Source organism: Orycteropus afer, unplaced genomic scaffold (genome assembly GCF_000298275.1).
Source record: "Orycteropus afer afer isolate SDZICR_OR568_19922 unplaced genomic scaffold, OryAfe1.0 scaffold00124, whole genome shotgun sequence".
Taxonomy (NCBI): domain Eukaryota; kingdom Metazoa; phylum Chordata; class Mammalia; order Tubulidentata; family Orycteropodidae; genus Orycteropus; species Orycteropus afer.
Genome location: NW_006921711.1, coordinates 7,932,612 through 7,947,236, shown reverse-complemented (window position 1 = coordinate 7,947,236; position 14,625 = coordinate 7,932,612).

The following is a 14,625-nucleotide window of genomic DNA, read 5'->3' as shown; positions in this document are numbered from 1 at the left end:
TTTGGTTTCATGGCCCTGATTATAATCCAAATAAAAAGCTGTTGTCCTATCTCCTCCCTGTGACTACTGACTACTCCTTCCCTGTGCCCTTCTTGTCTATGCATTCCTGACTGTCTAGGTTTCCCTCTATGCAAATACTGCTTTTCTGATGTTTCAAGGTTAATTGATCCAAGATATGCATTTCCCTAGAGTAGGTGGAGGAGCTCTGGTAGCATAGTGCCTAAGGCACTTGACTACTAACCAGAAGGCTGGTGGTTCAAACCCACCAGCCACTTCTCGGAAGGAAGATTGGGCAATCTACTTCTGTAGTGATACCACCTCAGAAATCCGAGGAGTCGCTATGAGTCGGATCCGACTCGATGGCAGTGAAGTTTTATTAGTTAGAATAGGTGGATGCATTTTCCTGAAGTAGATGCTCTGCTTATAGGTTTTTCTACTGTTTGGCTGAGAGCTAATTCATGGAAGGAGTGCAGTTCCAGGCCCGAAGGATAACCTGGGGCCGTAGTCTTGGGGGTTCCACCCGTAATTCTGGTCATTTTTGTGTTTTTGAATTTTGTTCGACATTTCTCCTCCCACTCTATCCAGGATCACCAATTCTGATTGCTTTCCAAGAGGTTGGCATTGGTAGCTGGGCACCATCCAGTACTTCTAGTCTCAGGGTCATCAAGGCTGAAGTCCCTATGGTCCATCATATCCTTGGACTAATTGTTTCCATATGACTTTTATTTTCTTCACTCTTCTTTGCTCCTGATGAGGAGAGACCAATAGTTGCATCTTAGATGGCAGCTCAAAAGCTTTTAAGACCTTAGTCACTGTTCACCAAAGTAAGATGTAGAACAAGATTTTTATGTACTATGTTGTGCCAATTGAGCTTGATATCCCCCAAGACCATGGTCCTGAGCCTGAAGGCCCAGTGACTCTCTCCCTCAAGGTGCTTGTTGCTCACTGAGAAGCTACTCCAACCTTGTCCCCTGTTGCTTCTGTAATGTATATGGATATCTTTGTACAAATATTCATGTAAGAATATCTTCAGCTAAATGTATCCATGGTCATGGGTATATTCCTGTTCACCTACCCACAGCTGATCTTCTCATATGTCTATGCACTTACCCATAGACTGGTGATTGCTATCACTGGTAATGCAGTATTGTGCATGTAATAGTACTTACCTGTTGTCTGCATCTTTTGTGTATGTTTCTGAGTCTTCCTTTTCCTTATTGTCATTGTGCTGGTCACACACTTTTGTTATATTGCCTTTCCCTTCACCCAAATCAACACATGACTCTTAACTAGTCAGAAATTTTCTCTCACCTTCCCTCCCATCCCTGGTAACCAACAAAGTAAATTTCCTTCCCTATGTAAACCTTTCCTTGACTTTTCATAATAATAGACTTATACAATATCTGTCCTTCTGTGATTGACTTATTTTACTCAGCATAATGTCCTCCAAATTCATCCACATTGTGAGGTGATTTGTGGATTCTTCATTATTCTTTAATGTTGCATAGTATTCCATTGTGTGAATGTACCATAGTTTGGTTATCCATTCATCTGTTAATGGGCACTTAGGTTGTTTCCATCTCTTTGCTATGGTGATTTGTGCTGCAATGAACATGGGTCTGATATGTCTATTTGCATCCTGGATCTCACCTCTTTAGGATATATTCCTAGTAATGAAATTGCTGAATGAAATGGTGTTTCTATTTCCAAATTTTTAAGGAAACGTCATACCATTTTCCACAGTGGCTGTATCATTTTACATTCCCACCCGCAGTGTATGAGAGATCAAATCTTTCCACAACCTTGCCAGCATTTGTTATTTTCTGTGCTGTTGAACTTTGCTATTATTGCTAGGGTGAGATGATGTCTCATTATTGTTTCAATTTACATCTCTCTAATGGGAAGCTCTGGTAGCATAGTGCCTAAGGCACTTGACTGCTAACCAGAAGGCTGGGGGTTCAAACCCACCAGCCACTCCTTGGAAGAAAGATGGGGCAATCTACTTCCGTAGTGATACTGCCTTGGAAACTCAAGGAGGGGTCACTATGAGTCGGGTCCAACTCGAGGGCACATAACAACAACAACAACAACAATGGTTAATGATCGTGAGCATTTCCTCGTGTGTTTGTTGGCTGCCTGTATATCTTCTTTGGTGATGTGTCTGTTCATGTCCTTTGTCCATTTTTGAATTGGATTGTCTGTCTTTTTGATTTTGAGGTATTGAAGTTTTCCATATATTTTAGAAATAAGTCCCTAGTCAGATATGTCACAGCCAAACATTTTTTCCCAAAATGTAGGTTCCTTTTTACTTTTTTTGAGAAGTCTTTTGATGCACATGAGAATTTAATTATTGAAAGGTCCCATTCATCTAGTTTCTCCTCTGCTGAATGTGCATTTTGGGTTATGCTTGATAGTCTATTTATGCCATAAATTAGAGCTCCCAGGTTTGCCCCTAAGTGCCCATCAACAGAAGAATAGATAACCAAACTATGGTATATTCATACAACGGAATACTATGCAACATTATAGAATAATGAAGAATCCACGAATTGCCTCATAATGTGGATGAATTAGGAGGACATTATGCTGAATGACATAAGTCAATCACAGAAGGATAAATATTGTATGAGTCTATTATTATAAAAAGTTAATATCATGCTTGGTAAAGTGGAGGGTAAACGAAAAAGGGGAAGGCCCTCAATGAGATGGCTTGATACAGTGGCTACAATGATGAGCTAAGGTATAGCAAAGATTGTGAGGCTGATGTAGGAACAGGCAGTGTTTTATTCTGTTGTACATAGGGTTGCTGTGAGTCAAAGCCATCTTGGTAGCACCCAACAACAACAACAGGTTTGCTCCTATTTTATCATTGGTGAACTTCATGTGTTTGGGTTTTACATTTAAGTCTTTGATCCATCTTCAGTTCGTTTTTGTTTATGGTGTGAGGTATGGCTCTTGTTTTGTTTTTCTGCAAGTGGATATCCAATTTTGCTGGCATCATTTGTTAAAGAGGCTGTCTCTCCCCCATTTAATAGGTTTTGGCCTTTGTCAAAGATCAGCTGTCCATAGATGGATGGGTCTATTTCAGGACTCTCTTATGTTCCACTGGTCTGTCTATCATTGTACCATCACCACCCTGTTCTGACTACTGTGGCTGTGTAGTAGGGTTTGAAGTCAGACAGGGTGAGACCTCCTACTTTTTCTTCTTCAGCAGTGCATTGCTTATCCAAGGTCTCTTTCCTTTCCATATGAAGTTAATAATTGTTTTTCCATGTCCTTAAAGAATGTTGATGGAATCTGGATCAGGATTGCATTGAATGTATAGATTGTTTTGGGTAGGACTGATATTTTCACACTATTCAGTCTTATCCATGAACATGGCTGTGATGGTTATGTTTGTGTGTCATCTTGGCTGGGCCTGGTTGAGTGGCTGGGCAGCTGGTGGTATTATTCCCCATGATGAGACTGGAAATCAGCTCCATGGTGGGATCTACCACAAGCAGCTGAGTGGCTGCTTTGGGTATGTGGTCTGCTGTCTGTATATAAGGAAGCTTTGGTAATGGTCTCTACCCTATGGCACGCTTGGACCCTGCATGTAGCCGTGTTGTTGCTCAGCAGCCTGCTATGCTCTGCTGACCTTGGGATTTACAATGGACTTAAGTTAATAGCCTGCCATGTGGTTTGGTAACATCGGGACTGTGCCCTTTTACTTGTCAACCTTAGGGCTTCTCAGCCTCAGCAGCCAGCAGCTGTCTGAGTAAAGAAACACCTCTAGCTCCAGTGAGCAGGGAGCAGAAGGCAGAGCTGAACCCCAAGGTTGAGGGTCTTTCACCCAGCCCCTAGAGCCTGGCACTTTGAACTTGGACTTAAAGCCTCCAAATTGTGAGAATAAATTCCTGTTTGTTAAGGCCATCCCATTTGTGGTATATTTCTTGTCAGAGTGGCATTAGGTAACCAGAACAATGGCATATTCTCCCACATAGGTAGATCTCTTGTAGCTTCTTATGGTAGTGTTTTGTAGTTTTCTTTGTATAGGTCTTTTTTGTCCCTGGTAAGATTTATTCCTAAGTATTTTATCTTTTTCATAGCTATTGTAAATGGTATTGTTTTCCTTATTTCCTTTTCACAGATCTCTTTGTTGATGTAAAGGAATCCAACTGATTTTTATATGTTGATCTTGTATCCTGCCACTTTGCTGAAACTTTCGATCAGTGCCAATAATTTTCTTACTGAGTCTCTTGGGTTTTCTATGTATAGGATCATGTCATCTGCAAATAGAGATATCTTTATTTCTTTTTTGCCAATTTAGATGTCTTTTATTTCTCTGTCTTGCCTTTTCAACCTAGCAAAGGAGCTCTGGTAGCATAGTGCCTAGGGCTCTTGACTGCTAACCAGAAGGCTGGCAGTTCAAAGCCATCAGCCACTCCTTGGAAGGAAGGTTGGGCAATCTACTTCCATAGTGATACTGCTTCAGCAATCCAAGGAGGGGTTGCTATGAAACGGGTCCAACTCGACGGCACATAACAACAACAACAACAAGAGGACTTCCAATATAGTGTTGAATAGAATTGGTGATAGAGGACATCCTTGTCTGGTTCTCATTGGCAAGGGGAATGCTTTGAGTCTTTCTCCACTGAGAATAATGTTGGCTATTGGTTTTGCATATATGCCCTTTATTATGTTGAGGAATTTCCCTGTTTTACTGAGAGTTTTGATCAGGAATGGATGTTGGATTTTATCAAATGTCATTTCTGTATCAATTGATATGATCATGTGGTTCTTCTCCTTTGTTTTATTAATGTGGATTACATTGATTGTTTTTCTGATACTGAACCATCCTTGCATACCTGGTATGAATTCCACTTGGTCATGGTTTATTTATTATTATTATTATTATTATATGGTGTTAAATCTGTTGGTTAGGATTTTGTTCAAGATTTTTGCATCTATATTCATGAGGGATATTGCTCTGTAGTTTTCCTTTTTAGTGATGTCTTTGCCTGGTTTTGGTATCGGGGTTATGCTTGCTTCATAGAATGAATTTGGGAGTATTCTATCATTTTCTACATTCTGGAATAGTTTGAGTAGTATACATGTCAGCTCTTCTCTGAACATTTGATAGCATTCTCCTGTGAAGCCATCTGGATCAGGACTTTTTTTGTGTGGGGCGATTTTGAATGACCTGCTCAATTTCTTCTTTTGTTATGGATCTGTTTATGTATTTTATCTGTGATTGTGTTATTGTAGGTAAGTCCTGTGTTTCTAGAAATTTATCCATCTCTTCTAGATTTTCAAATTTCTTGGAGTACAATTCTTCATAATATTCTGTTACTATCTTTTTTTATTTCTGTCGGTTCTGTTGTGATGACATCCATTTCATTTATTATTGGTGTTATTTGCATCTTCACTTTCTTTTCCTTTGTTAACTTTGCCAATGGCTTGTTGATTTTGTTAATCTTTTCAAAGAAGCAACTTCTTATTTCTTGATTTTCTCTACTGTTTTCTGTTTTCTGCTTCATTTATTTCTACTCTGATCTTTATTATTTCCTTTCTCCTGGATGGAGGCTCTGGGTGGCATAGTGCCTAAGGCATTTGACTCCTAACCAGAAGGCTGGCAGTTCAAACCCACCAGCTACTCCTCAGAAGGAAGATTGGGCAATGTACTTCCGTAAAGATACCGCCTCAGAAACCCAAGGAGGGGTTTCTATGCGTAGATTTCTTTTGTTGTTCTTTTTTTGAGTTAAGGTGTTGATTTTTATTCTTTTTTCTTTTATGATGTGTGTATTTATTGCTATAAATTGACCTCTGAGCACTGCTTTTGCTATGTCCCAAAGGTTTTGGTAAATTGTATTTTCATTCTCCTTTGTTTCTAGGAACTTTTTTAATTTCACACTTTATTTCTCCTGTTACCCAGTAGTTTTTGAGCAGTGTATTATGCAGTTTCCTTGTATTTGATTTTCTTTTCCTTGTTCTTCTTCTTCTTGATTTCTAATTTTATAGCACTGTTATCTAAGAAGATGTTTTGTAGTATTTCACGTTTTTAAATTTATTGAGGCTCGTTTTGTGGCCTAACATAAGATCTCTTCTGAAGAATGATCCATGTGCCCCGGAGAAGAATGTGTATTGTGCTTTTGTTGGGTGGAATGCTCTGTATATGTGTATGAGGTTGAGTTGGTTGATTGTGTTGTTGATATCTTACGTATCATTGTTGAGTTTTTTTCTAGTTGTTCTGTCCTTCATTGAAAGTGGTGTGTTAAAGTCTTCTACTATTATTGAAGACTTATATATTTTCCTTTCAATTCAGTTAATGTTTGCTTTATGTATTTTAGAGCTCTTTCATTAGGTACATAGATATTTATTATAATAATGTCCTCAATTGACCCTTTTAACATCATAGAGTACCCTTCTTTGTCATTTGTGCTGGTTTTCACCTTGAGGTTTATTTTATCAGAAGTTAATATTGCCACTCCTGCTCTTTTTTGGTTGTCATTGGCTTGATATATTTTTTCAATCCCTTGATTTTTAATTTATTTTTATCTTTGTGCTTAAGGTGGGTCTCTTGTAGGCAGCATATTAATGAGTCTTCTTTTTTTATCCAGTCTTTCACTCTTGTTCTCTTGACTGGTGCATTTAGTCCATGCACATTCAGGGTAATTAATTATAGATACAAATTTATTGCTGTCATTCTATTGTGTTTTCTGTTGTGTTGGTGGTGGTGTCTTTGTTCCAAATATTTTTCTGTGCTGAGTTATTTTTCTTATCAAGTATTTTTTCTCTTATTGTTGGTTTTGTGTTTATTAAGCCCTTGTGATTTTCTTCTTTCTTAGTTTAATTAGAAGGATTGTTCATTTTCTTTGTGGTTAAAAAAACAAAACCAAACTCACTTCCCTCAAGTCAGATCCGACTCATGGTGACCCCTCATTGGGTTTCTGAGGCAGTATCTATGGAAGTAGATTGCCCAACCTTCCTTCCAAGGAGTGGCCGGTGGATTTGAACCACCAGCCTTCTGGCTAGCAGTCAAATGCCTTAGGGACTAGACCAACAGAGCTCCCTTCTTTGTGGTTACCCTGTAGTAAATTCTTATCTCTCTAAGTTTAGAATAATCTCTTCTATATAGACATTGTACTGATTTCCTCTCCATTTGGAAGTTTTGTAATTACAACATTTATTCCCTCTATTTGCTTTGTTATTGGTGTTGTTTCTCTATTTCTCTACTTAATTTTTTTTTTTTTTAATCTTATTTTGCGATTCCTTATCTGGGTTGTTTTCTTGGTGGTAGTGTCAAGCATCATGATTTTAGTTTGTTGTTTTCTATTGGAAGGACTCCCTTTAGCATTTCTTGTAGGACTGGTCTGGTTTTCACATAGTCCCCTAACTTCTGTTTGACTGGGAATGTCTTAATTTCACCTTCATATTTGAGGGACAGTTTGGCTGGATATATAATTCTGGTCAGGAATTCTTCTCCTTCAAGGTTTTGTATATGCCATCCTATTGTCTTCTTGCCTGCATGGTTCCTGCTGAGAAATCAGCACTTAATCTTATTGGTTGCCCATTGCAGGTAATATTTTGTTTTTCCCAGGCTGCTCTCAAGATTCTTTTTTTGTCTTTGGTTTTGGAAAGTTTGATTATGATATGTCTTGGTGATTTTCTCTTGGGGTCTATCCTGTATGGGGTTTGTTGAGCTTCTTGGATGGATATCTTTTCATTTTTCATGATATAGTGGAAATTTTCTTTTATCAAATCTTTGACAATTTTCTCAGTGGTTCTTTATTATTTATTTTGCCTCCCCTTGTTCTGGAATTCCAATAAAGCATATGTTATTTCTTTTTATGTCATCCCATATAGCTGTTAGGTCTTCTTCATTTCTCTTAATTCTTTGCTCTGATTTTTCCTCATACAAGCTGGTGTCTTCTAGTTGGGAAATGCATTTTTTTAGCCAGCTCTAGTCTACTTTTTTTGTCCTTCCAGTGTGTTATCTATCTCCATAACTTTAGGGTCATCTTCTAGATTTGTAATTGCTGCTTTTGCATGATTACTAATTATGTATTTATTTTGTCATTTTGCTCTTGAATGATTTTCCAGAATTCTTCAAGGGTATTATCTGTCCTCTCCTTGGTTCTGTTTATGGTTTCCTTGATCTAGTAGATCTATTACTTGTTCTTACTTGAGGAAATTTCCTAATTCTTTAGTTTTGACACTTGTTTCTACTATCTTGTCCTGTATTTTTTGTTGTTATTGTTTTGTTTTTGCTGTTGTTGTTTGAGTTGAAGTTGTCTGTTATCTCCAAGACATTTTGAAGTTGCTGTCTTTATTTGTTGGCTATGTGCTCATTTGTTTCACCTTGTTTTATATTTTATTTTGTTTTAATATATCTGGAAGTATGGAGTAGGTGTACTTCTTTGATTGTTAGCTTGACTGTACTGGGTCACTTTCCACCTTTCTCTGTGTTGGTGGAGTAACTGGTGTGAATGTGGGTACTGGTCTCTGTTTGTCATGAAAAGGAGTTGCAGTTGGGATGAACAGGTGTTGTCCAACATCTGTCATTAATCCTGTGGTGCAGGAGCTAATGGTGGGTGAGGTGGTCAGTGTAGTAGATATGGCTGACTAAAGGAGAGTTAATGTGTTCCTCCCATTGAATGAGGCAGGAAAAAGAGAAGGAGAGAGAGAGAGAGAGAGAGAAAGCCAAGGAGAAGGAGATATGGAAAGACAGAATGAAAATAGGTAATAAGAAATGGGGGGAGGCAGAATATAGAAAAAGGAAAAAAAACAAAAGTGGGGGTGTAAGGGATGAAGGTTTTATAAAAATGAAAGAAGATGAAGAGGTAGAAGGGTAGATGATCAGATAGGATGAAAAATTAAGGAAGAGGAAAGTAGAAAAATGAAGGGAGGATAAGGTAACTGAGGGAGGATTTTTCTAGTTATGTTCAGCTAGTGTACCTGGGAATGTCAGAAAATGCTCATTCACCAGAGTACACACCCATGTAAGAGAAAGGAGATTGGTACAAGAGGTGACCTCCAGTAGAGAAGGCTAAACTTTTTTTTTTTTTTTTTGTGCTTAGTATGAGATAGACCAGGCAGTGACGCAGTCGTGGGAGAAGGACAGCTGCAACCTCTGGGTCTGTTTGGAGTGGTTTGCTAATGGTGGTGTTTACCCATCAATCAAACCCCTGCAGTTCAAATCCACCAGCCACCCCACAGGTGACAGAGCAGCCCTCCTCCACAAAGATCCACAAGTCCTGAAACCCCAAGACTCAGTTGCACACTGTGCTAAAAATCATCACTAAGAGTTGAACTTGAGCCCACTGCTATGGATCCAATTTAGGGTTTGGTTTATTCAAGGAGAATTTTTCTTCCCTTTCCCTTACTCCCTCCTGAATTCCATGTCAGCTTAAGCTATAATCCTCCCAATCTGTCCACCCTGTATATATAAGTCCTGTGGGTTCTGTGGATTTTGTTTTTTCTCCTTGACCTCCTTTTGGAAGGAAGATTGGGTGATCTACTTCTGTAGTGATACCACCTCAGAAACCTAAGGAGGGGTCACTATGAGTCAGATCTGACTTGACGACAGTGAGTTTGTTGAGTCGACCTTCTTTGTGTTTATAATGGCTTCTCTTTGGCCTGGACAGCCCTCCCACCCCTGCCCCCAGTCACTGAACTTGCTCTCTTTCCTGTCTTTACTCAATCTAATACTTTATCTTCTCATTAGATGCTCATAACTCCAGGATCATTATTTGTATCTGTTTCACTGAGTTTCTCAAAATCTCTGTTGAAAGAGGGATCTGACATGGTCTGTTAGTAGGACGCCATCTAACACAGCCACCATTTTAGGGCAGTTTCACTCTGTCTCTGGTGGCATAGTGCCTAAGGCACTTGACTGCTAACCAGAAGGCTGGTGGTTCAAACCAACCAGTCACTCCTCAGAAGGTAGGTTGGGCAATCTACTTCCTTAGTGATACTGCCTCGGAAACCCAAAGAGGGGTTGCTATGAGTAGGAACCGACTCAACAGCAGTGAGTTTGGTTTTGGTCATATGGTTGCTATGAGTCACAATCAACTCGCCAACAATGGGATTTTATTTTTTTTGGTTTACCAAGTATAAGTCACTGGCATATGTTGTAAAACAGATTGAACATCTGATTTAAATAATAAAATACTAGATTAAGGCATTTTTAGGTGATAACATAGTACATGGAGGATAAGCTCCATGATCTCTGTTCTAATTTATGTGTATGTCTGTGAGAGAGAGAGAGAGAGAGACCAGATGCTCAAGTGTTGCTCAACCCCCAAGACTCCTAGGCAGGGGTGTGGGAGAGGCACTTGGCTATTGGGGTGGATAAACTTGAGTCTCCTGGGTCAGCATTTAAACACAGAGTTGTCTCCCTGTTCAGCCCTAGGGAGCTCCAATGTCACTTTGGGCCAGTTGTGGGAAGCTCATATCATCCCAGTCAGTAATGACTCACAAGCTTTGCCTGCTGCAGCAGTGGCTGCTTGCAGAGTGACAGCTCCAGGAGGAAGCAGTGCTCATAAATGCTTTCCCAGAGTCAACGTCCAGCCACCACATGCCCAGCTGGACAAGGAAACCACCAAGTGCAGGAAAGAGATGTCAGAGCAGGGAGAGCTTCATGACTCTTGCCAGCTGCAAAATCCTAAAGTTTTCTAAAGATTCAGAGAAAGAGAAAGCTTGGAGGGTGGGTTGGAGGCCTTGGGACTGTTAGTACAATCATTACATCCACCCCTCTCATTAGACACTTGAGAAATTGAATCCCAGAGAGAAGAAGGGACTTTTTTAAGGTCACATAGGAATAGGTGTCCTGGCATGGCTCAGCTCTCTCTTGATGGTAAGTGACTATTATCTTACCCATCTTGGCCCCAAAGGCCTAGGGTTATGGGGGCACAGATCACCCCACAGCCTTTACCTTACCTGAACTTAAGATGAACCATCCTGCAACCTCTCAGAACTGCTGTCCAGGCAGAAAGCATGGACAGTCTGCCTACCTGGCCATGTCTCTCTCAGAAGCTGAGATGAAGGCTATTCTGGGCCAAGGGGTGATGGATCATGGTTCCTTAACAGTGATTATCCCTGGGTTATAAGTTGTATCATCATACTAACCAGCTTAGGAATGGTTTCAAGTCAGTGCTGGGTGGGTTTGGGGATGGCAGAGGGCATGTATTGGCCATCTAGCAGATCTCTTTCAGTCACATAATAACAAAGAAATGTGTGGGCTTGAAACCAAAAACTCCAAGGTCTCACAAGATCTCATCAGGACCCAGTCCCTCTCTCTTCTTCCATCCGTAGCTCTGCTCTCCCCTTTGCAGTTTTGTCACTGCTGCCTTTTGGCTCCTCTACTTAGACATTTCTCCTGTAGGTCCATCAAGAGTCCCAGGTTCAAGTCTCATCTGAGCTTAGTGTATGGAATGCACTGACTGGCCTGGCCTAGGTTGTGGCCATCCCTGTGTCAGGGTTGGGTGGGTCAGTGGCTGAGTTACATAGAATCTGCCCCACCCAAATAAGAGGGATTGAATGGGGGAGGAGGTCTCCCCAAAGGCAATGGACACTGAGTGGACAGAAGCAGATATCCAATCCAAGACTACACAGAGCATAGTTTCCCATGCTCTTCTTCTCCTCCTCCTTCTCACCTCATGTTGAGACATATTTAGAGGAAACAGCATGAAGGGAACAGATCCTTATGTAAGTGGATCTGACTACAGGTCTGGGGTTCCTTGGCATAGCCCTGATATTCAGTCATCTGAGGTGGTGCAGTGGTTAAAGCATTCAGCTGCTAATCAAAATGTCAATGGTCTGAACTTGCCAGCTGCTCAGTGGGAGAAAGATGAGGTAGTCTGCTTCAATAAAGGTTTACAATCTTGGAAACCCCACGGGGCAGTCCTACTCTGTCTCACAGGGTTGCTATGAGTTGGAATCAACTCAGTGGCAGTGGTTTTTTGGGGGTGATCCTGATGTCACATATGGGTCAAAGTAGGTGTCCCACTTTGAGATTAGGATACATGGTCAGGATACTTAACAACCCCACTGACAATGTGGATCTTCCCCTAATTGCCTCCCTCCAACCATCTCACAGCCCCTTCTATGTCAGGAAGCTGACACTCTGGAATTTTATTTTGCTGGTAAAATAGATTTGAGATCAGGAAAATGGAGCTGGTGAGAAAGCAAGTATCTTATCTTCTTCCTATCCTTTCTTTCCCCAGAGTGGAAACAATTCTTTGGGGGTTTCCATTTTTAGATCTCTGGCACCTTCTGCTAACCAGAAGGCTGGCAGTTCAAACCCACCAGCCACTCCTCAGAAGGAAGTTTGGGCAATCTACTTCCATAGTGATACTGCCTCAGAAACCCAAGGAGGGGTCGCTATGAGTCAGGTCTGACTTGATGGCACATAACAACATTTCAAGATCCAAGCCTCCTTCCAAGATTTCCTTTTCCAGCCCTTGTGGCTCATCTCAGGACCTTACTTCCCAGAATTCTCCTGACCACACAGTAAGAACCACTGAGCATCCACTCTACACTTGACAATGGATTGATCAAGAACTACACCGAGCCAAAGCCATCCATTCCAGAAGGCTTCTGTCCTCTGGAATAGGGACTGATCACTTCAGAGACTGGCCGGCACATATCTCTATGCCCATCAAACCATGTGCTTGGATGAGAAACACTGCAGTCATTAAGCTCATCTGGAAACATGTTGCAGGAAATTAGGAGGTTGGAATGGGCAGAATATGGGTATGAGACCCTTTGTCTGAGGCCCAAGTATGACAAACACTCAACTTAAAATCCAGAATCTCATGAGTCTCTGCAATGCTCTTCTTTCTTTCTATTTTTTTCCTTAACTTTTCATTGCAATTTGGATAAAACTTTGCAGAGCATATATTTGTTTTCCATTCAACAGTTCACATATATTTTGTTTCTTGACATTGATTATAATTCCCACAATGTAACCACTCTCTTCCCACTTCTTTCCTGTGGTTATCTTTCACCTGTGTTCTTTTTTCCTATACAACTCTGCCTTCTGGGCTTTATCCCTGTGCAAATGCTGCTCTTCTAATCTCCCATGGTTTACTATTTTAAGGAGTATGTATGTCCCTGGTGAAGTCGTGCACCTCATAGGCCTGCCTACTGTTTGGCTGAAAGTTGAGCCATAGGAGTGTATACAATTCCAGGTCCAAAGGGTGACTAAGGGCTATAGTCTCAAAAGATTCCACCAGTCTCTATCTGAATAGTAAGCCTGATGTTTTTTTAAAATGATTTTGAGTTTTGTTCCACATCTTTCTTCTACTCTATCCAGGATCTCCAATTTCAATCATTTTCAGAGTGGTTGGCAGTGATAGCCAGGCACCATCTAGTTCTTCTGGTCTCAGGGTCATATAGGTTGAGGTTCTCCTGGTCCATTAGTCCTTTGGACTAACTGTTCCCATGAGTCTTTGCTTTTCTTCACTCCTTTGCTCCAGACAAGAAGTGACCAATAGTTGCATCTTAGGTGGCTGCTCACAAGCTTTTAAGACCCCAGTCGCTACTCACTGAAGTAAAATGTGGGAACAATATTTTTGTATACAATGTGCAAATTAAGCTTGATATCCCCTGCCACCATGGTCCCCAGCTCACAGGCCCAGTGACTCACTCCCTCAATGTGCTTATTTATTCCTGAGAAGTTATCCTAACTTTGCCTCCTATTAGGTTTGAACTTCACATAGACAGTTTTATAGCCCCTACAAATACATATGTAGAAATATCATCTGCCAAACATATACATGGTCATGGGTACAGTCCCATTCTCCTACTCATACCTGATCATCTTGCCTGTCTGTGTATCCACTCATAGATTAATGGTTGTTCATAGTGATAATTCAGCATGGTGGATATAATAGTGTTTACCTTTGTTGTCTGTGGAGGAGCTCTGGTGGTGTAGCGGTCAAAACATGCAATGTTCTTCTTAAGAATTAGTGCTGACCCCCAAACCAGGGAACTAAGGAAGCCAGAGTCTACTTACCTGAAAATTTAATTAACCTTCTCTATCTAGCTCTGCCTAAGAAAAAGGGCACTTTTCCCTAGAGGACAAAGGAGGTGATTTGCAGTCTCTGAAACAGAGAGGTCTAGTGTGCTAGGGAAAGGACAGAAGCAAATGAAGAATCATGGGGTCAGAAAGTGCTCTGTGGGAAGGAAGGGGCTGGATAATGGGCAGACTTCCACTCTGATCTCTTAGCCCTAGCCCAGCTGGCCAGTTCACAATCATATGAATACAGTCCATGTAGACCACTCCCTCTCTGGGGAACAAAAAAACAAACTGCACAGTAGAAAGACTTTTGTAGTCACAAATTACCCTTCAGGGAAATCCTACTAAATGCAGATTTCCTACTGTATGCTGAGTCCTCCACCATGAATATTTCATAAAGTCAAATATTTAAGCCAATTGCCTATCCCACTAACACAGAGCCCTGTGGGCTCCATTTGTTGGATAGAATCTGGAGCCAGACTGCTTTGGCTCAAATTCGAACTCTGCCATTGCTAGTTGTGTTGTTGTTGTTGTTGTTGTTAAGTGCCATCAAGTCGTTTCTGACTCATAGCGACCCCATGCACAGCAGAATGAAACACTGCCTGATCCCGCGCCAGCCCCAC